Source organism: Phyllobates terribilis, unplaced genomic scaffold (assembly GCF_046119375.1).
Source record: "Phyllobates terribilis strain yellow unplaced genomic scaffold, ASM4611937v1 Scaffold_1027__1_contigs__length_463685, whole genome shotgun sequence".
Classification (NCBI taxonomy): domain Eukaryota; kingdom Metazoa; phylum Chordata; class Amphibia; order Anura; family Dendrobatidae; genus Phyllobates; species Phyllobates terribilis.
Genome location: NW_027363787.1, coordinates 363,372 through 388,875, shown reverse-complemented (window position 1 = coordinate 388,875; position 25,504 = coordinate 363,372).

Below are 25,504 nucleotides of genomic sequence, written 5' to 3'. Positions count from 1 at the left end.
CAGAGGTGTGAGTGCATACTTCAAAGCTGTAGAAAAGCTATATGTGTTAGAACTGTGTTTGTGTATGGAGGAGAGTTGTGTGTGTATTTCGGAAAATTGCGTGTGTGATAGTAGTAGAGTTGTGTGTATGCAGGAGAGATGTGTGTATGTAGGAAAGAGGGTGGAAACTTATCAATGCTATAGGACCTATGCAAGAACCTAACATGATCAAATTTGACTCATGACAATACAGCTTTAAAAAATGCATTGGCAGCAATTGTACCGATCATCTACTTTCAATTAATTATCAGTAAATTGGTGAAAGTACACCTATTAAAAAAAAAATAACAGCCTCCTCCATATCCCCTCTAGCTGTCCTGTCCATCACCAAGATAGGTGCGTTTTCTGCCATTTTAGGTAGAAGTAATGTTCAACCAATTTGCTTCTAATTTAGACAAAGTAGTAGGAAAGTTTATCAAACAAACTCTACATATGAGCTCTATCTATTTTACAATACGTGTAATATGTATTCACAAAATGTCCATTTTCTATATGTGTGAACTTCACATCTTTTTTTTTTTTAGTAAGTTTTAGTGCATGATGAGGTGGTGTTTACCTATAGGATCCACCATCTCTTGGACTGGGCACCATTGATGGTATTTATTGGGCCCCACGTTCTTAAGTAAATCTCAATATTGCTTCAAAAAGGTAGCTATGCATATACAGTTTACAGACAGAATGTTAACATATTAAGCAAGAGTGTGACAACTTATCAGTGCTAAATGTGCCATAAAAAAAACCAGCATGTAAAATTCTTAGCTTTGACAAGTGACAACATATCTGGCAAAATGCATTGTAAACCAAATGTAATTTTTAGCTGCAGTAAATTTTAGACAATCAAAATGATGTTAAAATGTGTGTGTTTCTTACAGTCTAGAGGCTGCTTATTCTGATGGAGGAAAACACTGACAGCATCCTTCATGATCACTGAAAGAACTGTTCTCCTTTCTCCTGCCCCACACTGATCTATCTGATCGGTACAGTGCAGGGGAGAAAGTCACCAGGACTTGCACGGATGTTGCGCATCCTGTGTAGCTGAAAAAACTTCTGCAAGACTAGCCCTTGGACCTCTTTATGAAAAGAAGAACGACACTCCTGATATGTGAGGTGGCATGGAGAGGGTCCCAATCAAACAAAGTTGTTGATTAGCCATTGAACCTTTCAGGTCATGTGATCAGTCACATTCCTGGAAGGAATTTCAAGATGTGGTAATGTATACGATGGATGAGTGTACATATATATATATATATATATATATAAGTGTTTGTGTGTGTGGAGCTGCATGAGTATATAAGAGAGCTGTTGGTGTATGTAAGAAAGCTGTGTACAAGTATGTAGCAAAACAGTGCGTGTATGTAACAGAGGTGTGAGTGCATACTTCAAAGCTGTAGAAAAGCTATATGTGTTAGAACTGTGTTTGTGTATGGAGGAGAGTTGTGTGTGTATTTCGGAAAATTGCGTGTGTGATAGTAGTAGAGTTGTGTGTATGCAGGAGAGATGTGTGTATGTAGGAAAGAGGGTGGAAACTTATCAATGCTATAGGACCTATGCAAGAACCTAACATGATCAAATTTGACTCATGACAATACAGCTTTAAAAAATGCATTGGCAGCAATTGTACCGATCATCTACTTTCAATTAATTATCAGTAAATTGGTGAAAGTACACCTATTAAAAAAAAAATAACAGCCTCCTCCATATCCCCTCTAGCTGTCCTGTCCATCACCAAGATAGGTGCGTTTTCTGCCATTTTAGGTAGAAGTAATGTTCAACCAATTTGCTTCTAATTTAGACAAAGTAGTAGGAAAGTTTATCAAACAAACTCTACATATGAGCTCTATCTATTTTACAATACGTGTAATATGTATTCACAAAATGTCCATTTTCTATATGTGTGAACTTCACATCTTTTTTTTTTTTAGTAAGTTTTAGTGCATGATGAGGTGGTGTTTACCTATAGGATCCACCATCTCTTGGACTGGGCACCATTGATGGTATTTATTGGGCCCCACGTTCTTAAGTAAATCTCAATATTGCTTCAAAAAGGTAGCTATGCATATACAGTTTACAGACAGAATGTTAACATATTAAGCAAGAGTGTGACAACTTATCAGTGCTAAATGTGCCATAAAAAAACCCAGCATGTAAAATTCTTAGCTTTGACAAGTGACATCATATCTGGCAAAATGCATTGTAAACCAAATGTAATTTTTAGCTGCAGTAAATTTTAGACAATCAAAATGATGTTAAAATGTGTGTGTTTCTTACAGTCTAGAGGCTGCTTATTCTGATGGAGGAAAACACTGACAGCATCCTTCATGATCACTGAAAGAACTGTTCTCCTTTCTCCTGCCCCACACTGATCTATCTGATCGGTGCAGTGCAGGGGAGAAAGTCACCAGGACTTGCACGGATGTTGCGCATCCTGTGTAGCTGAAAAAACTTCTGCAAGACTAGCCCTTGGACCTCTTTATGAAAAGAAGAACGACACTCCTGATATGTGAGGTGGCATGGAGAGGGTCCCAATCAAACAAAGTTGTTGATTAGCCATTGAACCTTTCAGGTCATGTGATCAGTCACATTCCTGGAAGGAATTTCAAGATGTGGTAATGTATACGATGGATGAGTGTACATATATATATATATATATATATAAGTGTTTGTGTGTGTGGAGCTGCATGAGTATATAAGAGAGCTGTTGGTGTATGTAAGAAAGCTGTGTACAAGTATGTAGCAAAACAGTGCGTGTATGTAACAGAGGTGTGAGTGCATACTTCAAAGCTGTAGAAAAGCTATATGTGTTAGAACTGTGTTTGTGTATGGAGGAGAGTTGTGTGTGTATTTCGGAAAATTGCGTGTGTGATAGTAGTAGAGTTGTGTGTATGCAGGAGAGATGTGTGTATGTAGGAAAGAGGGTGGAAACTTATCAATGCTATAGGACCTATGCAAGAACCTAACATGATCAAATTTGACTCATGACAATACAGCTTTAAAAAATGCATTGGCAGCAATTGTACCGATCATCTACTTTCAATTAATTATCAGTAAATTGGTGAAAGTACACCTATTAAAAAAAAAATAACAGCCTCCTCCATATCCCCTCTAGCTGTCCTGTCCATCACCAAGATAGGTGCGTTTTCTGCCATTTTAGGTAGAAGTAATGTTCAACCAATTTGCTTCTAATTTAGACAAAGTAGTAGGAAAGTTTATCAAACAAACTCTACATATGAGCTCTATCTATTTTACAATACGTGTAATATGTATTCACAAAATGTCCATTTTCTATATGTGTGAACTTCACATCTTTTTTTTTTTTAGTAAGTTTTAGTGCATGATGAGGTGGTGTTTACCTATAGGATCCACCATCTCTTGGACTGGGCACCATTGATGGTATTTATTGGGCCCCACGTTCTTAAGTAAATCTCAATATTGCTTCAAAAAGGTAGCTATGCATATACAGTTTACAGACAGAATGTTAACATATTAAGCAAGAGTGTGACAACTTATCAGTGCTAAATGTGCCATAAAAAAAACCAGCATGTAAAATTCTTAGCTTTGACAAGTGACAACATATCTGGCAAAATGCATTGTAAACCAAATGTAATTTTTAGCTGCAGTAAATTTTAGACAATCAAAATGATGTTAAAATGTGTGTGTTTCTTACAGTCTAGAGGCTGCTTATTCTGATGGAGGAAAACACTGACAGCATCCTTCATGATCACTGAAAGAACTGTTCTCCTTTCTCCTGCCCCACACTGATCTATCTGATCGGTACAGTGCAGGGGAGAAAGTCACCAGGACTTGCACGGATGTTGCGCATCCTGTGTAGCTGAAAAAACTTCTGCAAGACTAGCCCTTGGACCTCTTTATGAAAAGAAGAACGACACTCCTGATATGTGAGGTGGCATGGATAGGGTCCCAATCAAACAAAGTTGTTGATTAGCCATTGAACCTTTCAGGTCATGTGATCAGTCACATTCCTGGAAGGAATTTCAAGATGTGGTAATGTATACGATGGATGAGTGTACATATATATATATATATATATATAAGTGTTTGTGTGTGTGGAGCTGCATGAGTATATAAGAGAGCTGTTGGTGTATGTAAGAAAGCTGTGTACAAGTATGTAGCAAAACAGTGCGTGTATGTAACAGAGGTGTGAGTGCATACTTCAAAGCTGTAGAAAAGCTATATGTGTTAGAACTGTGTTTGTGTATGGAGGAGAGTTGTGTGTGTATTTCGGAAAATTGCGTGTGTGATAGTAGTAGAGTTGTGTGTATGCAGGAGAGATGTGTGTATGTAGGAAAGAGGGTGGAAACTTATCAATGCTATAGGACCTATGCAAGAACCTAACATGATCAAATTTGACTCATGACAATACAGCTTTAAAAAATGCATTGGCAGCAATTGTACCGATCATCTACTTTCAATGAATTATCAGCAAATTGGTGAAAGTACACCTATTAAAAAAAAAATAACAGCCTCCTCCATATCCCCTCTAGCTGTCCTGTCCATCACCAAGATAGGTGCGTTTTCTGCCATTTTAGGTAGAAGTAATGTTCAACCAATTTGCTTCTAATTTAGACAAAGTAGTAGGAAAGTTTATCAAACAAACTCTACATATGAGCTCTATCTATTTTACAATACGTGTAATATGTATTCACAAAATGTCCATTTTCTATATGTGTGAACTTCACATCTTTTTTTTTTTTTAGTAAGTTTTAGTGCATGATGAGGTGGTGTTTACCTATAGGATCCACCATCTCTTGGACTGGGCACCATTGATGGTATTTATTGGGCCCCACGTTCTTAAGTAAATCTCAATATTGCTTCAAAAAGGTAGCTATGCATATACAGTTTACAGACAGAATGTTAACATATTAAGCAAGAGTGTGACAACTTATCAGTGCTAAATGTGCCATAAAAAAACCCAGCATGTAAAATTCTTAGCTTTGACAAGTGACAACATATCTGGCAAAATGCATTGTAAACCAAATGTAATTTTTAGCTGCAGTAAATTTTAGACAATCAAAATGATGTTAAAATGTGTGTGTTTCTTACAGTCTAGAGGCTGCTTATTCTGATGGAGGAAAACACTGACAGCATCCTTCATGATCACTGAAAGAACTGTTCTCCTTTCTCCTGCCCCACACTGATCTATCTGATCGGTGCAGTGCAGGGGAGAAAGTCACCAGGACTTGCACGGATGTTGCGCATCCTGTGTAGCTGAAAAAACTTCTGCAAGACTAGCCCTTGGACCTCTTTATGAAAAGAAGAACGACACTCCTGATATGTGAGGTGGCATGGATAGGGTCCCAATCAAACAAAGTTGTTGATTAGCCATTGAACCTTTCAGGTCATGTGATCAGTCACATTCCTGGAAGGAATTTCAAGATGTGGTAATGTATACGATGGATGAGTGTACATATATATATATATATATATATAAGTGTTTGTGTGTGTGGAGCTGCATGAGTATATAAGAGAGCTGTTGGTGTATGTAAGAAAGCTGTGTACAAGTATGTAGCAAAACAGTGCGTGTATGTAACAGAGGTGTGAGTGCATACTTCAAAGCTGTAGAAAAGCTATATGTGTTAGAACTGTGTTTGTGTATGGAGGAGAGTTGTGTGTGTATTTCGGAAAATTGCGTGTGTGATAGTAGTAGAGTTGTGTGTATGCAGGAGAGATGTGTGTATGTAGGAAAGAGGGTGGAAACTTATCAATGCTATAGGACCTATGCAAGAACCTAACATGATCAAATTTGACTCATGACAATACAGCTTTAAAAAATGCATTGGCAGCAATTGTACCGATCATCTACTTTCAATTAATTATCAGTAAATTGGTGAAAGTACACCTATTAAAAAAAAAATAACAGCCTCCTCCATATCCCCTCTAGCTGTCCTGTCCATCACCAAGATAGGTGCGTTTTCTGCCATTTTAGGTAGAAGTAATGTTCAACCAATTTGCTTCTAATTTAGACAAAGTAGTAGGAAAGTTTATCAAACAAACTCTACATATGAGCTCTATCTATTTTACAATACGTGTAATATGTATTCACAAAATGTCCATTTTCTATATGTGTGAACTTCACATCTTTTTTTTTTTTTAGTAAGTTTTAGTGCATGATGAGGTGGTGTTTACCTATAGGATCCACCATCTCTTGGACTGGGCACCATTGATGGTATTTATTGGGCCCCACGTTCTTAAGTAAATCTCAATATTGCTTCAAAAAGGTAGCTATGCATATACAGTTTACAGACAGAATGTTAACATATTAAGCAAGAGTGTGACAACTTATCAGTGCTAAATGTGCCATAAAAAAACCCAGTATGTAAAATTCTTAGCTTTGACAAGTGACAACATATCTGGCAAAATGCATTGTAAACCAAATGTAATTTTTAGCTGCAGTAAATTTTAGACAATCAAAATGATGTTAAAATGTGTGTGTTTCTTACAGTCTAGAGGCTGCTTATTCTGATGGAGGAAAACACTGACAGCATCCTTCATGATCACTGAAAGAACTGTTCTCCTTTCTCCTGCCCCACACTGATCTATCTGATCGGTGCAGTGCAGGGGAGAAAGTCACCAGGACTTGCACGGATGTTGCGCATCCTGTGTAGCTGAAAAAACTTCTGCAAGACTAGCCCTTGGACCTCTTTATGAAAAGAAGAACGACACTCCTGATATGTGAGGTGGCATGGATAGGGTCCCAATCAAACAAAGTTGTTGATTAGCCATTGAACCTTTCAGGTCATGTGATCAGTCACATTCCTGGAAGGAATTTCAAGATGTGGTAATGTATACGATGGATGAGTGTACATATATATATATATATATATATATAAGTGTTTGTGTGTGTGGAGCTGCATGAGTATATAAGAGAGCTGTTGGTGTATGTAAGAAAGCTGTGTACAAGTATGTAGCAAAACAGTGCGTGTATGTAACAGAGGTGTGAGTGCATACTTCAAAGCTGTAGAAAAGCTATATGTGTTAGAACTGTGTTTGTGTATGGAGGAGAGTTGTGTGTGTATTTCGGAAAATTGCGTGTGTGATAGTAGTAGAGTTGTGTGTATGCAGGAGAGATGTGTGTATGTAGGAAAGAGGGTGGAAACTTATCAATGCTATAGGACCTATGCAAGAACCTAACATGATCAAATTTGACTCATGACAATACAGCTTTAAAAAATGCATTGGCAGCAATTGTACCGATCATCTACTTTCAATTAATTATCAGTAAATTGGTGAAAGTACACCTATTAAAAAAAAAATAACAGCCTCCTCCATATCCCCTCTAGCTGTCCTGTCCATCACCAAGATAGGTGCGTTTTCTGCCATTTTAGGTAGAAGTAATGTTCAACCAATTTGCTTCTAATTTAGACAAAGTAGTAGGAAAGTTTATCAAACAAACTCTACATATGAGCTCTATCTATTTTACAATACGTGTAATATGTATTCACAAAATGTCCATTTTCTATATGTGTGAACTTCACATCTTTTTTTTTTTTAGTAAGTTTTAGTGCATGATGAGGTGGTGTTTACCTATAGGATCCACCATCTCTTGGACTGGGCACCATTGATGGTATTTATTGGGCCCCACGTTCTTAAGTAAATCTCAATATTGCTTCAAAAAGGTAGCTATGCATATACAGTTTACAGACAGAATGTTAACATATTAAGCAAGAGTGTGACAACTTATCAGTGCTAAATGTGCCATAAAAAAACCCAGCATGTAAAATTCTTAGCTTTGACAAGTGACAACATATCTGGCAAAATGCATTGTAAACCAAATGTAATTTTTAGCTGCAGTAAATTTTAGACAATCAAAATGATGTTAAAATGTGTGTGTTTCTTACAGTCTAGAGGCTGCTTATTCTGATGGAGGAAAACACTGACAGCATCCTTCATGATCACTGAAAGAACTGTTCTCCTTTCTCCTGCCCCACACTGATCTATCTGATCGGTGCAGTGCAGGGGAGAAAGTCACCAGGACTTGCACGGATGTTGCGCATCCTGTGTAGCTGAAAAAACTTCTGCAAGACTAGCCCTTGGACCTCTTTATGAAAAGAAGAACGACACTCCTGATATGTGAGGTGGCATGGATAGGGTCCCAATCAAACAAAGTTGTTGATTAGCCATTGAACCTTTCAGGTCATGTGATCAGTCACATTCCTGGAAGGAATTTCAAGATGTGGTAATGTATACGATGGATGAGTGTACATATATATATATATATATATATATATATATAAGTGTTTGTGTGTGTGGAGCTGCATGAGTATATAAGAGAGCTGTTGGTGTATGTAAGAAAGCTGTGTACAAGTATGTAGCAAAACAGTGCGTGTATGTAACAGAGGTGTGAGTGCATACTTCAAAGCTGTAGAAAAGCTATATGTGTTAGAACTGTGTTTGTGTATGGAGGAGAGTTGTGTGTGTATTTCGGAAAATTGCGTGTGTGATAGTAGTAGAGTTGTGTGTATGCAGGAGAGATGTGTGTATGTAGGAAAGAGGGTGGAAACTTATCAATGCTATAGGACCTATGCAAGAACCTAACATGATCAAATTTGACTCATGACAATACAGCTTTAAAAAATGCATTGGCAGCAATTGTACCGATCATCTACTTTCAATGAATTATCAGCAAATTGGTGATAGTACACCTATTAAAAAAAAAATAACAGCCTCCTCCATATCCCCTCTAGCTGTCCTGTCCATCACCAAGATAGGTGCGTTTTCTGCCATTTTAGGTAGAAGTAATGTTCAACCAATTTGCTTCTAATTTAGACAAAGTAGTAGGAAAGTTTATCAAACAAACTCTACATATGAGCTCTATCTATTTTACAATACGTGTAATATGTATTCACAAAATGTCCATTTTCTATATGTGTGAACTTCACATCTTTTTTTTTTTTAGTAAGTTTTAGTGCATGATGAGGTGGTGTTTACCTATAGGATCCACCATCTCTTGGACTGGGCACCATTGATGGTATTTATTGGGCCCCACGTTCTTAAGTAAATCTCAATATTGCTTCAAAAAGGTAGCTATGCATATACAGTTTACAGACAGAATGTTAACATATTAAGCAAGAGTGTGACAACTTATCAGTGCTAAATGTGCCGTAAAAAAACCCAGCATGTAAAATTCTTAGCTTTGACAAGTGACAACATATCTGGCAAAATGCATTGTAAACCAAATGTAATTTTTAGCTGCAGTAAATTTTAGACAATCAAAATGATGTTAAAATGTGTGCGTTTCTTACAGTCTAGAGGCTGCTTATTCTGATGGAGGAAAACACTGACAGCATCCTTCATGATCACTGAAAGAACTGTTCTCCTTTCTCCTGCCCTACACTGATCTATCTGATCGGTGCAGTGCAGGGGAGAAAGTCACCAGGACTTACACGGATGTTGCGCATCCTGTGTAGCTGAAAAAACTTCTGCAAGACTAGCCCTTGGACCTCTTTATGAAAAGAAGAACGACACTCCTGATATGTGAGGTGGCATGGATAGGGTCCCAATCAAACAAAGTTGTTGATTAGCCATTGAACCTTTCAGGTCATGTGATCAGTCACATTCCTGGAAGGAATTTCAAGATGTGGTAATGTATACGATGGATGAGTGTACATATATATATATATATATATATATATATAAGTGTTTGTGTGTGTGGAGCTGCATGAGTATATAAGAGAGCTGTTGGTGTATGTAAGAAAGCTGTGTACAAGTATGTAGCAAAACAGTGCGTGTATGTAACAGAGGTGTGAGTGCATACTTCAAAGCTGTAGAAAAGCTATATGTGTTAGAACTGTGTTTGTGTATGGAGGAGAGTTGTGTGTGTATTTCGGAAAATTGCGTGTGTGATAGTAGTAGAGTTGTGTGTATGCAGGAGAGATGTGTGTATGTAGGAAAGAGGGTGGAAACTTATCAATGCTATAGGACCTATGCAAGAACCTAACATGATCAAATTTGACTCATGACAATACAGCTTTAAAAAATGCATTGGCAGCAATTGTACCGATCATCTACTTTCAATGAATTATCAGCAAATTGGTGAAAGTACACCTATTAAAAAAAAAATAACAGCCTCCTCCATATCCCCTCTAGCTGTCCTGTCCATCACCAAGATAGGTGCGTTTTCTGCCATTTTAGGTAGAAGTAATGTTCAACCAATTTGCTTCTAATTTAGACAAAGTAGTAGGAAAGTTTATCAAACAAACTCTACATATGAGCTCTATCTATTTTACAATACGTGTAATATGTATTCACAAAATGTCCATTTTCTATATGTGTGAACTTCATATCTTTTTTTTTTTTAGTAAGTTTTAGTGCATGATGAGGTGGTGTTTACCTATAGGATCCACCATCTCTTGGACTGGGCACCATTGATGGTATTTATTGGGCCCCACGTTCTTAAGTAAATCTCAATATTGCTTCAAAAAGGTAGCTATGCATATACAGTTTACAGACAGAATGTTAACATATTAAGCAAGAGTGTGACAACTTATCAGTGCTAAATGTGCCATAAAAAAACCCAGCATGTAAAATTCTTAGCTTTGACAAGTGACAACATATCTGGCAAAATGCATTGTAAACCAAATGTAATTTTTAGCTGCAGTAAATTTTAGACAATCAAAATGATGCTAAAATGTGTGTGTTTCTTACAGTCTAGAGGCTGCTTATTCTGATGGAGGAAAACACTGACAGCATCCTTCATGATCACTGAAAGAACTGTTCTCCTTTCTCCTGCCCCACACTGATCTATCTGATCGGTGCAGTGCAGGGGAGAAAGTCACCAGGACTTGCACGGATGTTGCGCATCCTGTGTAGCTGAAAAAACTTCTGCAAGACTAGCCCTTGGACCTCTTTATGAAAAGAAGAACGACACTCCTGATATGTGAGGTGGCATGGATAGGGTCCCAATCAAACAAAGTTGTTGATTAGCCATTGAACCTTTCAGGTCATGTGATCAGTCACATTCCTGGAAGGAATTTCAAGATGTGGTAATGTATACGATGGATGAGTGTACATATATATATATATATATATATATATATATTAGTGTTTGTGTGTGTGGAGCTGCATGAGTATATAAGAGAGCTGTTGGTGTATGTAAGAAAGCTGTGTACAAGTATGTAGCAAAACAGTGCGTGTATGTAACAGAGGTGTGAGTGCATACTTCAAAGCTGTAGAAAAGCTATATGTGTTAGAACTGTGTTTGTGTATGGAGGAGAGTTGTGTGTGTATTTCGGAAAATTGCGTGTGTGATAGTAGTAGAGTTGTGTGTATGCAGGAGAGATGTGTGTATGTAGGAAAGAGGGTGGAAACTTATCAATGCTATAGGACCTATGCAAGAACCTAACATGATCAAATTTGACTCATGACAATACAGCTTTAAAAAATGCATTGGCAGCAATTGTACCGATCATCTACTTTCAATTAATTATCAGTAAATTGGTGAAAGTACACCTATTAAAAAAAAAATAACAGCCTCCTCCATATCCCCTCTAGCTGTCCTGTCCATCACCAAGATAGGTGCGTTTTCTGCCATTTTAGGTAGAAGTAATGTTCAACCAGTTTGCTTCTAATTTAGACAAAGTAGTAGGAAAGTTTATCAAACAAACTCTACATATGAGCTCTATCTATTTTACAATACGTGTAATATGTATTCACAAAATGTCCATTTTCTATATGTGTGAACTTCACATCTTTTTTTTTTTTAGTAAGTTTTAGTGCATGATGAGGTGGTGTTTACCTATAGGATCCACCATCTCTTGGACTGGGCACCATTGATGGTATTTATTGGGCCCCACGTTCTTAAGTAAATCTCAATATTGCTTCAAAAAGGTAGCTATGCATATACAGTTTACAGACAGAATGTTAACATATTAAGCAAGAGTGTGACAACTTATCAGTGCTAAATGTGCCATAAAAAAACCCAGCATGTAAAATTCTTAGCTTTGACAAGTGACAACATATCTGGCAAAATGCATTGTAAACCAAATGTAATTTTTAGCTGCAGTAAATTTTAGACAATCAAAATGATGTTAAAATGTGTGTGTTTCTTACAGTCTAGAGGCTGCTTATTCTGATGGAGGAAAACACTGACAGCATCCTTCATGATCACTGAAAGAACTGTTCTCCTTTCTCCTGCCCCACACTGATCTATCTGATCGGTGCAGTGCAGGGGAGAAAGTCACCAGGACTTGCACGGATGTTGCGCATCCTGTGTAGCTGAAAAAACTTCTGCAAGACTAGCCCTTGGACCTCTTTATGAAAAGAAGAACGACACTCCTGATATGTGAGGTGGCATGGATAGGGTCCCAATCAAACAAAGTTGTTGATTAGCCATTGAACCTTTCAGGTCATGTGATCAGTCACATTCCTGGAAGGAATTTCAAGATGTGGTAATGTATACGATGGATGAGTGTACATATATATATATATATATATATAAGTGTTTGTGTGTGTGGAGCTGCATGAGTATATAAGAGAGCTGTTGGTGTATGTAAGAAAGCTGTGTACAAGTATGTAGCAAAACAGTGCGTGTATGTAACAGAGGTGTGAGTGCATACTTCAAAGCTGTAGAAAAGCTATATGTGTTAGAACTGTGTTTGTGTATGGAGGAGAGTTGTGTGTGTATTTCGGAAAATTGCGTGTGTGATAGTAGTAGAGTTGTGTGTATGCAGGAGAGATGTGTGTATGTAGGAAAGAGGGTGGAAACTTATCAATGCTATAGGACCTATGCAAGAACCTAACATGATCAAATTTGACTCATGACAATACAGCTTTAAAAAATGCATTGGCAGCAATTGTACCGATCATCTACTTTCAATTAATTATCAGTAAATTGGTGAAAGTACACCTATTAAAAAAAAAATAACAGCCTCCTCCATATCCCCTCTAGCTGTCCTGTCCATCACCAAGATAGGTGCGTTTTCTGCCATTTTAGGTAGAAGTAATGTTCAACCAATTTGCTTCTAATTTAGACAAAGTAGTAGGAAAGTTTATCAAACAAACTCTACATATGAGCTCTATCTATTTTACAATACGTGTAATATGTATTCACAAAATGTCCATTTTCTATATGTGTGAACTTCACATCTTTTTTTTTTTTAGTAAGTTTTAGTGCATGATGAGGTGGTGTTTACCTATAGGATCCACCATCTCTTGGACTGGGCACCATTGATGGTATTTATTGGGCCCCACGTTCTTAAGTAAATCTCAATATTGCTTCAAAAAGGTAGCTATGCATATACAGTTTACAGACAGAATGTTAACATATTAAGCAAGAGTGTGACAACTTATCAGTGCTAAATGTGCCATAAAAAAACCCAGCATGTAAAATTCTTAGCTTTGACAAGTGACAACATATCTGGCAAAATGCATTGTAAACCAAATGTAATTTTTAGCTGCAGTAAATTTTAGACAATCAAAATGATGTTAAAATGTGTGTGTTTCTTACAGTCTAGAGGCTGCTTATTCTGATGGAGGAAAACACTGACAGCATCCTTCATGATCACTGAAAGAACTGTTCTCCTTTCTCCTGCCCCACACTGATCTATCTGATCGGTGCAGTGCAGGGGAGAAAGTCACCAGGACTTGCACGGATGTTGCGCATCCTGTGTAGCTGAAAAAACTTCTGCAAGACTAGCCCTTGGACCTCTTTATGAAAAGAAGAACGACACTCCTGATATGTGAGGTGGCATGGATAGGGTCCCAATCAAACAAAGTTGTTGATTAGCCATTGAACCTTTCAGGTCATGTGATCAGTCACATTCCTGGAAGGAATTTCAAGATGTGGTAATGTATACGATGGATGAGTGTACATATATATATATATATATATATATATAAGTGTTTGTGTGTGTGGAGCTGCATGAGTATATAAGAGAGCTGTTGGTGTATGTAAGAAAGCTGTGTACAAGTATGTAGCAAAACAGTGCGTGTATGTAACAGAGGTGTGAGTGCATACTTCAAAGCTGTAGAAAAGCTATATGTGTTAGAACTGTGTTTGTGTATGGAGGAGAGTTGTGTGTGTATTTCGGAAAATTGCGTGTGTGATAGTAGTAGAGTTGTGTGTATGCAGGAGAGATGTGTGTATGTAGGAAAGAGGGTGGAAACTTATCAATGCTATAGGACCTATGCAAGAACCTAACATGATCAAATTTGACTCATGACAATACAGCTTTAAAAAATGCATTGGCAGCAATTGTACCGATCATCTACTTTCAATTAATTATCAGTAAATTGGTGAAAGTACACCTATTAAAAAAAAAATAACAGCCTCCTCCATATCCCCTCTAGCTGTCCTGTCCATCACCAAGATAGGTGCGTTTTCTGCCATTTTAGGTAGAAGTAATGTTCAACCAATTTGCTTCTAATTTAGACAAAGTAGTAGGAAAGTTTATCAAACAAACTCTACATATGAGCTCTATCTATTTTACAATACGTGTAATATGTATTCACAAAATGTCCATTTTCTATATGTGTGAACTTCACATCTTTTTTTTTTTTAGTAAGTTTTAGTGCATGATGAGGTGGTGTTTACCTATAGGATCCACCATCTCTTGGACTGGGCACCATTGATGGTATTTATTGGGCCCCACGTTCTTAAGTAAATCTCAATATTGCTTCAAAAAGGTAGCTATGCATATACAGTTTACAGACAGAATGTTAACATATTAAGCAAGAGTGTGACAACTTATCAGTGCTAAATGTGCCATAAAAAAACCCAGCATGTAAAATTCTTAGCTTTGACAAGTGACAACATATCTGGCAAAATGCATTGTAAACCAAATGTAATTTTTAGCTGCAGTAAATTTTAGACAATCAAAATGATGTTAAAATGTGTGTGTTTCTTACAGTCTAGAGGCTGCTTATTCTGATGGAGGAAAACACTGACAGCATCCTTCATGATCACTGAAAGAACTGTTCTCCTTTCTCCTGCCCCACACTGATCTATCTGATCGGTGCAGTGCAGGGGAGAAAGTCACCAGGACTTGCACGGATGTTGCGCATCCTGTGTAGCTGAAAAAACTTCTGCAAGACTAGCCCTTGGACCTCTTTATGAAAAGAAGAACGACACTCCTGATATGTGAGGTGGCATGGATAGGGTCCCAATCAAACAAAGTTGTTGATTAGCCATTGAACCTTTCAGGTCATGTGATCAGTCACATTCCTGGAAGGAATTTCAAGATGTGGTAATGTATACGATGGATGAGTGTACATATATATATATATATATATATAAGTGTTTGTGTGTGTGGAGCTGCATGAGTATATAAGAGAGCTGTTGGTGTATGTAAGAAAGCTGTGTACAAGTATGTAGCAAAACAGTGCGTGTATGTAACAGAGGTGTGAGTGCATACTTCAAAGCTGTAGAAAAGCTATATGTGTTAGAACTGTGTTTGTGTATGGAGGAGAGTTGTGTGTGTATTTCGGAAAATTGCGTGTGTGATAGTAGTAGAGTTGTGTGTATGCAGGAGAGATGTGTGTATGTAGGAAAGAGGGTGGAAACTTATCAATGCTATAGGACCTATGCAAGAACCTAACATGATCAAATTTGACTCATGACAATACAGCTTTAAAAAATGCATTGGCAGCAATTGTACCGATCATCTACTTTCAATTAATTATCAGTAAATTGGTGAAAGTACACCTATTAAAAAAAAAATAACAGCCTCCTCCATATCCCCTCTAGCTGTCCTGTCCATCACCAAGATAGGTGCGTTTTCTGCCATTTTAGGTAGAAGTAATGTTCAACCAATTTGCTTCTAATTTAGACAAAGTAGTAGGAAAGTTTATCAAACAAACTCTACATATGAGCTCTATCTATTTTACAATACGTGTAATATGTATTCACAAAATGTCCATTTTCTATATGTGTGAACTTCACATCTTTTTTTTTTTTAGTAAGTTTTAGTGCATGATGAGGTGGTGTTTACCTATAGGATCCACCATCTCTTGGACTGGGCACCATTGATGGTATTTATTGGGCCCCACGTTCTTAAGTAAATCTCAATATTGCTTCAAAAAGGTAGCTATGCATATACAGTTTACAGACAGAATGTTAACATATTAAGCAAGAGTGTGACAACTTATCAGTGCTAAATGTGCCATAAAAAAACCCAGCATGTAAAATTCTTAGCTTTGACAAGTGACAACATATCTGGCAAAATGCATTGTAAACCAAATGTAATTTTTAGCTGCAGTAAATTTTAGACAATCAAAATGATGTTAAAATGTGTGTGTTTCTTACAGTCTAGAGGCTGCTTATTCTGATGGAGGAAAACACTGACAGCATCCTTCATGATCACTGAAAGAACTGTTCTCCTTTCTCCTGCCCCACACTGATCTATCTGATCGGTGCAGTGCAGGGGAGAAAGTCACCAGGACTTGCACGGATGTTGCGCATCCTGTGTAGCTGAAAAAACTTCTGCAAGACTAGCCCTTGGACCTCTTTATGAAAAGAAGAACGACACTCCTGATATGTGAGGTGGCATGGATAGGGTCCCAATCAAACAAAGTTGTTGATTAGCCATTGAACCTTTCAGGTCATGTGATCAGTCACATTCCTGGAAGGAATTTCAAGATGTGGTAATGTATACGATGGATGAGTGTACATATATATATATATATATATATATATATAAGTGTTTGTGTGTGTGGAGCTGCATGAGTATATAAGAGAGCTGTTGGTGTATGTAAGAAAGCTGTGTACAAGTATGTAGCAAAACAGTGCGTGTATGTAACAGAGGTGTGAGTGCATACTTCAAAGCTGTAGAAAAGCTATATGTGTTAGAACTGTGTTTGTGTATGGAGGAGAGTTGTGTGTGTATTTCGGAAAATTGCGTGTGTGATAGTAGTAGAGTTGTGTGTATGCAGGAGAGATGTGTGTATGTAGGAAAGAGGGTGGAAACTTATCAATGCTATAGGACCTATGCAAGAACCTAACATGATCAAATTTGACTCATGACAATACAGCTTTAAAAAATGCATTGGCAGCAATTGTACCGATCATCTACTTTCAATGAATTATCAGCAAATTGGTGAAAGTACACCTATTAAAAAAAAAATAACAGCCTCCTCCATATCCCCTCTAGCTGTCCTGTCCATCACCAAGATAGGTGCGTTTTCTGCCATTTTAGGTAGAAGTAATGTTCAACCAATTTGCTTCTAATTTAGACAAAGTAGTAGGAAAGTTTATCAAACAAACTCTACATATGAGCTCTATCTATTTTACAATACGTGTAATATGTATTCACAAAATGTCCATTTTCTATATGTGTGAACTTCACATCTTTTTTTTTTTTAGTAAGTTTTAGTGCATGATGAGGTGGTGTTTACCTATAGGATCCACCATCTCTTGGACTGGGCACCATTGATGGTATTTATTGGGCCCCACGTTCTTAAGTAAATCTCAATATTGCTTCAAAAAGGTAGCTATGCATATACAGTTTACAGACAGAATGTTAACATATTAAGCAAGAGTGTGACAACTTATCAGTGCTAAATGTGCCGTAAAAAAACCCAGCATGTAAAATTCTTAGCTTTGACAAGTGACAACATATCTGGCAAAATGCATTGTAAACCAAATGTAATTTTTAGCTGCAGTAAATTTTAGACAATCAAAATGATGTTAAAATGTGTGCGTTTCTTACAGTCTAGAGGCTGCTTATTCTGATGGAGGAAAACACTGACAGCATCCTTCATGATCACTGAAAGAACTGTTCTCCTTTCTCCTGCCCTACACTGATCTATCTGATCGGTGCAGTGCAGGGGAGAAAGTCACCAGGACTTACACGGATGTTGCGCATCCTGTGTAGCTGAAAAAACTTCTGCAAGACTAGCCCTTGGACCTCTTTATGAAAAGAAGAACGACACTCCTGATATGTGAGGTGGCATGGATAGGGTCCCAATCAAACAAAGTTGTTGATTAGCCATTGAACCTTTCAGGTCATGTGATCAGTCACATTCCTGGAAGGAATTTCAAGATGTGGTAATGTATACGATGGATGAGTGTACATATATATATATATATATATATATATAAGTGTTTGTGTGTGTGGAGCTGCATGAGTATATAAGAGAGCTGTTGGTGTATGTAAGAAAGCTGTGTACAAGTATGTAGCAAAACAGTGCGTGTATGTAACAGAGGTGTGAGTGCATACTTCAAAGCTGTAGAAAAGCTATATGTGTTAGAACTGTGTTTGTGTATGGAGGAGAGTTGTGTGTGTATTTCGGAAAATTGCGTGTGTGATAGTAGTAGAGTTGTGTGTATGCAGGAGAGATGTGTGTATGTAGGAAAGAGGGTGGAAACTTATCAATGCTATAGGACCTATGCAAGAACCTAACATGATCAAATTTGACTCATGACAATACAGCTTTAAAAAATGCATTGGCAGCAATTGTACCGATCATCTACTTTCAATGAATTATCAGCAAATTGGTGAAAGTACACCTATTAAAAAAAAAATAACAGCCTCCTCCATATCCCCTCTAGCTGTCCTGTCCATCACCAAGATAGGTGCGTTTTCTGCCATTTTAGGTAGAAGTAATGTTCAACCAATTTGCTTCTAATTTAGACAAAGTAGTAGGAAAGTTTATCAAACAAACTCTACATATGAGCTCTATCTATTTTACAATACGTGTAATATGTATTCACAAAATGTCCATTTTCTATATGTGTGAACTTCACATCTTTTTTTTTTTTAGTAAGTTTTAGTGCATGATGAGGTGGTGTTTACCTATAGGATCCACCATCTCTTGGACTGGGCACCATTGATGGTATTTATTGGGCCCCACGTTCTTAAGTAAATCTCAATATTGCTTCAAAAAGGTAGCTATGCATATACAGTTTACAGACAGAATGTTAACATATTAAGCAAGAGTGTGACAACTTATCAGTGCTAAATGTGCCGTAAAAAAACCCAGCATGTAAAATTCTTAGCTTTGACAAGTGACAACATATCTGGCAAAATGCATTGTAAACCAAATGTAATTTTTAGCTGCAGTAAATTTTAGACAATCAAAATGATGCTAAAATGTGTGTGTTTCTTACAGTCTAGAGGCTGCTTATTCTGATGGAGGAAAACACTGACAGCATCCTTCATGATCACTGAAAGAACTGTTCTCCTTTCTCCTGCCCCACACTGATCTATCTGATCGGTGCAGTGCAGGGGAGAAAGTCACCAGGACTTGCACGGATGTTGCGCATCCTGTGTAGCTGAAAAAACTTCTGCAAGACTAGCCCTTGGACCTCTTTATGAAAAGAAGAACGACACTCCTGATATGTGAGGTGGCATGGATAGGGTCCCAATCAAACAAAGTTGTTGATTAGCCATTGAACCTTTCAGGTCATGTGATCAGTCACATTCCTGGAAGGAATTTCAAGATGTGGTAATGTATACGATGGATGAGTGTACATATATATATATATATATATAAGTGTTTGTGTGTGTGGAGCTGCATGAGTATATAAGAGAGCTGTTGGTGTATGTAAGAAAGCTGTGTACAAGTATGTAGCAAAACAGTGCGTGTATGTAACAGAGGTGTGAGTGCATACTTCAAAGCTGTAGAAAAGCTATATGTGTTAGAACTGTGTTTGTGTATGGAGGAGAGTTGTGTGTGTATTTTGGAAAATTGCGTGTGTGATAGTAGTAGAGTTGTGTGTATGCAGGAGAGATGTGTGTATGTAGGAAAGAGGGTGGAAACTTATCAATGCTATAGGACCTATGCAAGAACCTAACATGATCAAATTTGACTCATGACAATACAGCTTTAAAAAATGCATTGGCAGCAATTGTACCGATCATCTACTTTCAATGAATTATCAGCAAATTGGTGAAAGTACACCTATTAAAAAAAAAATAACAGCCTCCTCCATATCCCCTCTAGCTGTCCTGTCCATCACCAAGATAGGTGCGTTTTCTGCCATTTTAGGTAGAAGTAATGTTCAACCAATTTGCTTCTAATTTAGACAAAGTAGTAGGAAAGTTTATCAAACAAACTCTACATATGAGCTCTATCTATTTTACAATACGTGTAATATGTATTCACAAAATGTCCATTTTCTATATGTGTGAACTTCACATCTTTTTTTTTTTTAGTAAGTTTTAGTGCATGATGAGGTGGTGTTTACCTATAGGATCCACCATCTCTTGGACTGGGCACCATTGATGGTATTTATTGGGCCCCACGTTCTTAAGTAAATCTCAATATTGCTTCAAAAAGGTAGCTATGCATATACAGTTTACAGACAGAATGTTAACATATTAAGCAAGAGTGTGACAACTTATCAGTGCTAAATGTGCCATAAAAAAAACCCAGCATGTAAAATTCTTAGCTTTGACAAGTGACAACATATCTGGCAAAATGCATTGTAAACCAAATGTAATTTTTAGCTGCAGTAAATTTTAGACAATCAAAATGATGCTAAAATGTGTGTGTTTCTTACAGTCTAGAGGCTGCTTATTCTGATGGAGGAAAACACTGACAGCATCCTTCATGATCACTGAAAGAACTGTTCTCCTTTCTCCTGCCCCACACTGATCTATCTGATCGGTGCAGTGCAGGGGAGAAAGTCACCAGGACTTGCACGGATGTTGCGCATCCTGTGTAGCTGAAAAAACTTCTGCAAGACTAGCCCTTGGACCTCTTTATGAAAAGAAGAACGACACTCCTGATATGTGAGGTGGCATGGATAGGGTCCCAATCAAACAAAGTTGTTGATTAGCCATTGAACCTTTCAGGTCATGTGATCAGTCACATTCCTGGAAGGAATTTCAAGATGTGGTAATGTATACGATGGATGAGTGTACATATATATATATATATATATAAGTGTTTGTGTGTGTGGAGCTGCATGAGTATATAAGAGAGCTGTTGGTGTATGTAAGAAAGCTGTGTACAAGTATGTAGCAAAACAGTGCGTGTATGTAACAGAGGTGTGAGTGCATACTTCAAAGCTGTAGAAAAGCTATATGTGTTAGAACTGTGTTTGTGTATGGAGGAGAGTTGTGTGTGTATTTTGGAAAATTGCGTGTGTGATAGTAGTAGAGTTGTGTGTATGCAGGAGAGATGTGTGTATGTAGGAAAGAGGGTGGAAACTTATCAATGCTATAGGACCTATGCAAGAACCTAACATGATCAAATTTGACTCATGACAATACAGCTTTAAAAAATGCATTGGCAGCAATTGTACCGATCATCTACTTTCAATGAATTATCAGCAAATTGGTGAAAGTACACCTATTAAAAAAAAAATAACAGCCTCCTCCATATCCCCTCTAGCTGTCCTGTCCATCACCAAGATAGGTGCGTTTTCTGCCATTTTAGGTAGAAGTAATGTTCAACCAATTTGCTTCTAATTTAGACAAAGTAGTAGGAAAGTTTATCAAACAAACTCTACATATGAGCTCTATCTATTTTACAATACGTGTAATATGTATTCACAAAATGTCCATTTTCTATATGTGTGAACTTCACATCTTTTTTTTTTTTAGTAAGTTTTAGTGCATGATGAGGTGGTGTTTACCTATAGGATCCACCATCTCTTGGACTGGGCACCATTGATGGTATTTATTGGGCCCCACGTTCTTAAGTAAATCTCAATATTGCTTCAAAAAGGTAGCTATGCATATACAGTTTACAGACAGAATGTTAACATATTAAGCAAGAGTGTGACAACTTATCAGTGCTAAATGTGCCATAAAAAAACCCAGCATGTAAAATTCTTAGCTTTGACAAGTGACAACATATCTGGCAAAATGCATTGTAAACCAAATGTAATTTTTAGCTGCAGTAAATTTTAGACAATCAAAATGATGTTAAAATGTGTGTGTTTCTTACAGTCTAGAGGCTGCTTATTCTGATGGAGGAAAACACTGACAGCATCCTTCATGATCACTGAAAGAACTGTTCTCCTTTCTCCTGCCCCACACTGATCTATCTGATCGGTGCAGTGCAGGGGAGAAAGTCACCAGGACTTGCACGGATGTTGCGCATCCTGTGTAGCTGAAAAAACTTCTGCAAGACTAGCCCTTGGACCTCTTTATGAAAAGAAGAACGACACTCCTGATATGTGAGGTGGCATGGATAGGGTCCCAATCAAACAAAGTTGTTGATTAGCCATTGAACCTTTCAGGTCATGTGATCAGTCACATTCCTGGAAGGAATTTCATGATGTTGTAGGAGAGCTGGGTGGTTATATTAGAAAACTGTGTGTATATATGTAGCAGAGCTGTGTATGCATATATAGCAGAGCTTGTTGTGCATGTCCTGTGGATGCAGAAGTGATGTGTTTTTGTGCATTGTAGTGAATGCATATAATTTGCCTGCTTTAAAGCTGTATGAGTATAATACACATGCTGCAGAGAAACATTAATATTAGATCTCTAACTACTCTATTGTACCCTAAAGCATTAAAATTAGTGTAATTGACTTCTCCACATATCTACACCTCCAGGAAATTTGTAATTAGTTGGAAAAGTGTTTTTCCTAATTTTTTACTATGTAGTCCTCCTGAGTTTTTTATAGAAAGCATTAAAGTGAAAAATATGATAATTTATGCTAAGTATTAGGAAAATGTTGAAATTACACCTATCAAAAAAACAGCCTCCTCAATTTCCCTTAAAGCTGCCCTATCCATCTCCATGAGTAGCGGGAGTATATATCATTCAAACTCTACATGTGAAGTTCACCTATTTTTCAATATTTGAAATTTGTATTCACAACACTTTAGTTTTTTATATGTCTGAAGTATACGGCTATGTGCCCACGATGTAGATATGCTCAGGATATTTTCCTGAGCGTTTCTGCATCTCCCTGGCAGAAAAAACGCATGTGGATTGTACATGCGGATTGTACATGCGTTTTTCCTGCCAGGGACATGCGGATGTGAAGCGTTCTTCACATGCATTTCCGCATGTGGGTTGACAAGCGCTTTCCAAGCGATTTTAGCATCACTTGGAAAGTGCTTGTCAACTTGGTCACACTATATAAATCCATGCAAACAGCATGGATTTATATAGTGTGACCCCCAAAGAATGTGAAAACATAAAAAAAATAAATCTATACTCACCTTCCGATGGCCCCCGCAGTCTTGCTACGCTCCGTCCTGGCTGCCGGCAACTCTCGGTGCACTGTACTGAAGGACCTGCTGTCACATGACTATGACGTCAGCGCAGATCCTACAGTTCACCGCGAGATGGCGGCAAAGGAGGACGAGCGCTGCGGGGGCCGCCAGAAGGTAAATATGATATTTATTTTTTATTTTATTTTTTTTTCACAGGTTCTATGGTACCTGGGTCCAGAGGAGAGTCTCCTGTCCTCCACACCCGGGTACCATCCACACATTTCATCTGTAGATGCGCCTTCCATGCGTTCCAGTGATGCGTAATCCATGCGTTCCAATGCAAGTCAATGGCGGCGAAAACGCAGCGTTTCCGCAAAATTAATGGACATGCTGCGTTTTTTTCCGCAATGATAATCCGCAGCGGAAATTTCCGCAGCATGTGCGCAGCACATGCGGATTATCATTGGGGAGCATGGCTGGCCTTCTACCATGCATTTTTTAAGCATTTCTGCAGCGTTTTTGCCGCTGCGGAAACGATTAAAAAACGTATCGTGGGCACATAGCCTACTACGTGTTTTGATAATCAGGTATTAGTACATAATGACGTGGTATTAGCTTATAGGACCCATCCATCTCTTGGATTGGGTGTCATTAACGGTACTTTTTAGGCCACAGGTACCTAATCATGTCTCAATATTATTTGGCCACAGGTACCTAGTCATGTCTTTATATCAGTGTTGTGAAACCAAAATCAAGAGTGAAACATAAACATAATCTATTATGAAAAGATCTGCACCTGTTTTGGGTTTTTCACCCACTCCTGATTTTGGCTTAGAAATACCGATGCCAAATCCAAGCCAAAATGTGTCTGTGTCCTTACAGTGTAAGTATCCAAAGCATGAAGAATGACAACTGTGTTTCAAAATGCGTGAGTTACAGCATCAGTTATCACAACCTCCCCCACCCCCTTGTCTCATAAATGTGTAACAGTGTTGGATGAAGCTTCGGGAGCTCTGCGATATTGATGTGAGCGCAGAAGATCAAGTCCTATGGAAAGGATTTATTCCTGTACCCACAGAATGGTGGCAGTAATATGGGATTGGGTTTACATGGTTTCTCCCACAGTTCCCACAGCTTCAGCCGTACAATAAACAGATATGATATGAGGCAACCTCTGCAATCCTGGTACTCAGCAGTACTTCGGTCATTGTTCTGGGGTCCTAGAAATTTATACTATAGGGAGCACAGTGGAGGGGAGAAACACTGACAGGAGAGACAAAGTCTGAATGTTGCTACCTACCTTTTGTAAACGTTTAGAACTTGATTATTGATACTTACCTGTGACTTTGTGATTGGCTTTTTGTGCAGAGTCTGAGATTATTCAATCATAATCTTCCATCTATGGCATGAAGAAAATGCTGGTCTTGTTTGGCATCTAAGGCGACACGTCTATTGGGAAGAAGACTTGTCTGCTCAAGTGATCGGCTGCAACTGGTGCATGTGGAGGATCCAGCTGTGTTATATAGGAGGAGGCTATGATGTCATAAGAGAAAAGAGAAGCCAATGAGGTCATAAGAGAGAAGCCGTTGATGTCATAAAATAGAATCTGATGATGTCATAAGAGAGAAAAGAGAAGCTGATGAGGTCATAAGAGAGAAGCCGATGATGTCATAAAATAGAATCTGATGATGTCATAAGAGAGAAGAGAATCCTAGTACTAGCATGGCAATATTTCCTACAGCAATTCATTATATAATCTGGAATAAATATTTATTTAGAGATATCTCCTTGTTAAACTTTTTCACCCCAAAAAACTCACTATGGCAATTTACTCCATAACTACTATTATTATTATTGACATGATAAAATGTATAAATATTTAAAGTGCTCATCCTGGCACTATTAATCAGAGCTCATTTTACCTGATGCAGTTACACTATACAGATAAATGAACATACACTGTATACTCTATACCTATATACTATATATACACAAACCTACCATGTATACTCTATGTGCAAATGCATGTACACTGTATATTGGATACTCTATATCTATATACACAAACCTACCATATATACTCTATATGCAAATGCATGTACACTGTATATTGGATACTGTATATCTATATATACAAACCTACCATATATACTCTATATGCAAATGCATGTACACTGTATATTGGATACTGTATATCTATATACACAAACCTACCATATATACTCTATATGCAAATGAATGTACACTGTATATTGGATACTGTATATCTATATATACAAACCTACCATGTATACTCTATATGCAAATGCATGTACACTGTATATTGGATACTCTATATCTATGTACACAAACCTACCATATATACTCTATATGCAAATGCATGTACACTGT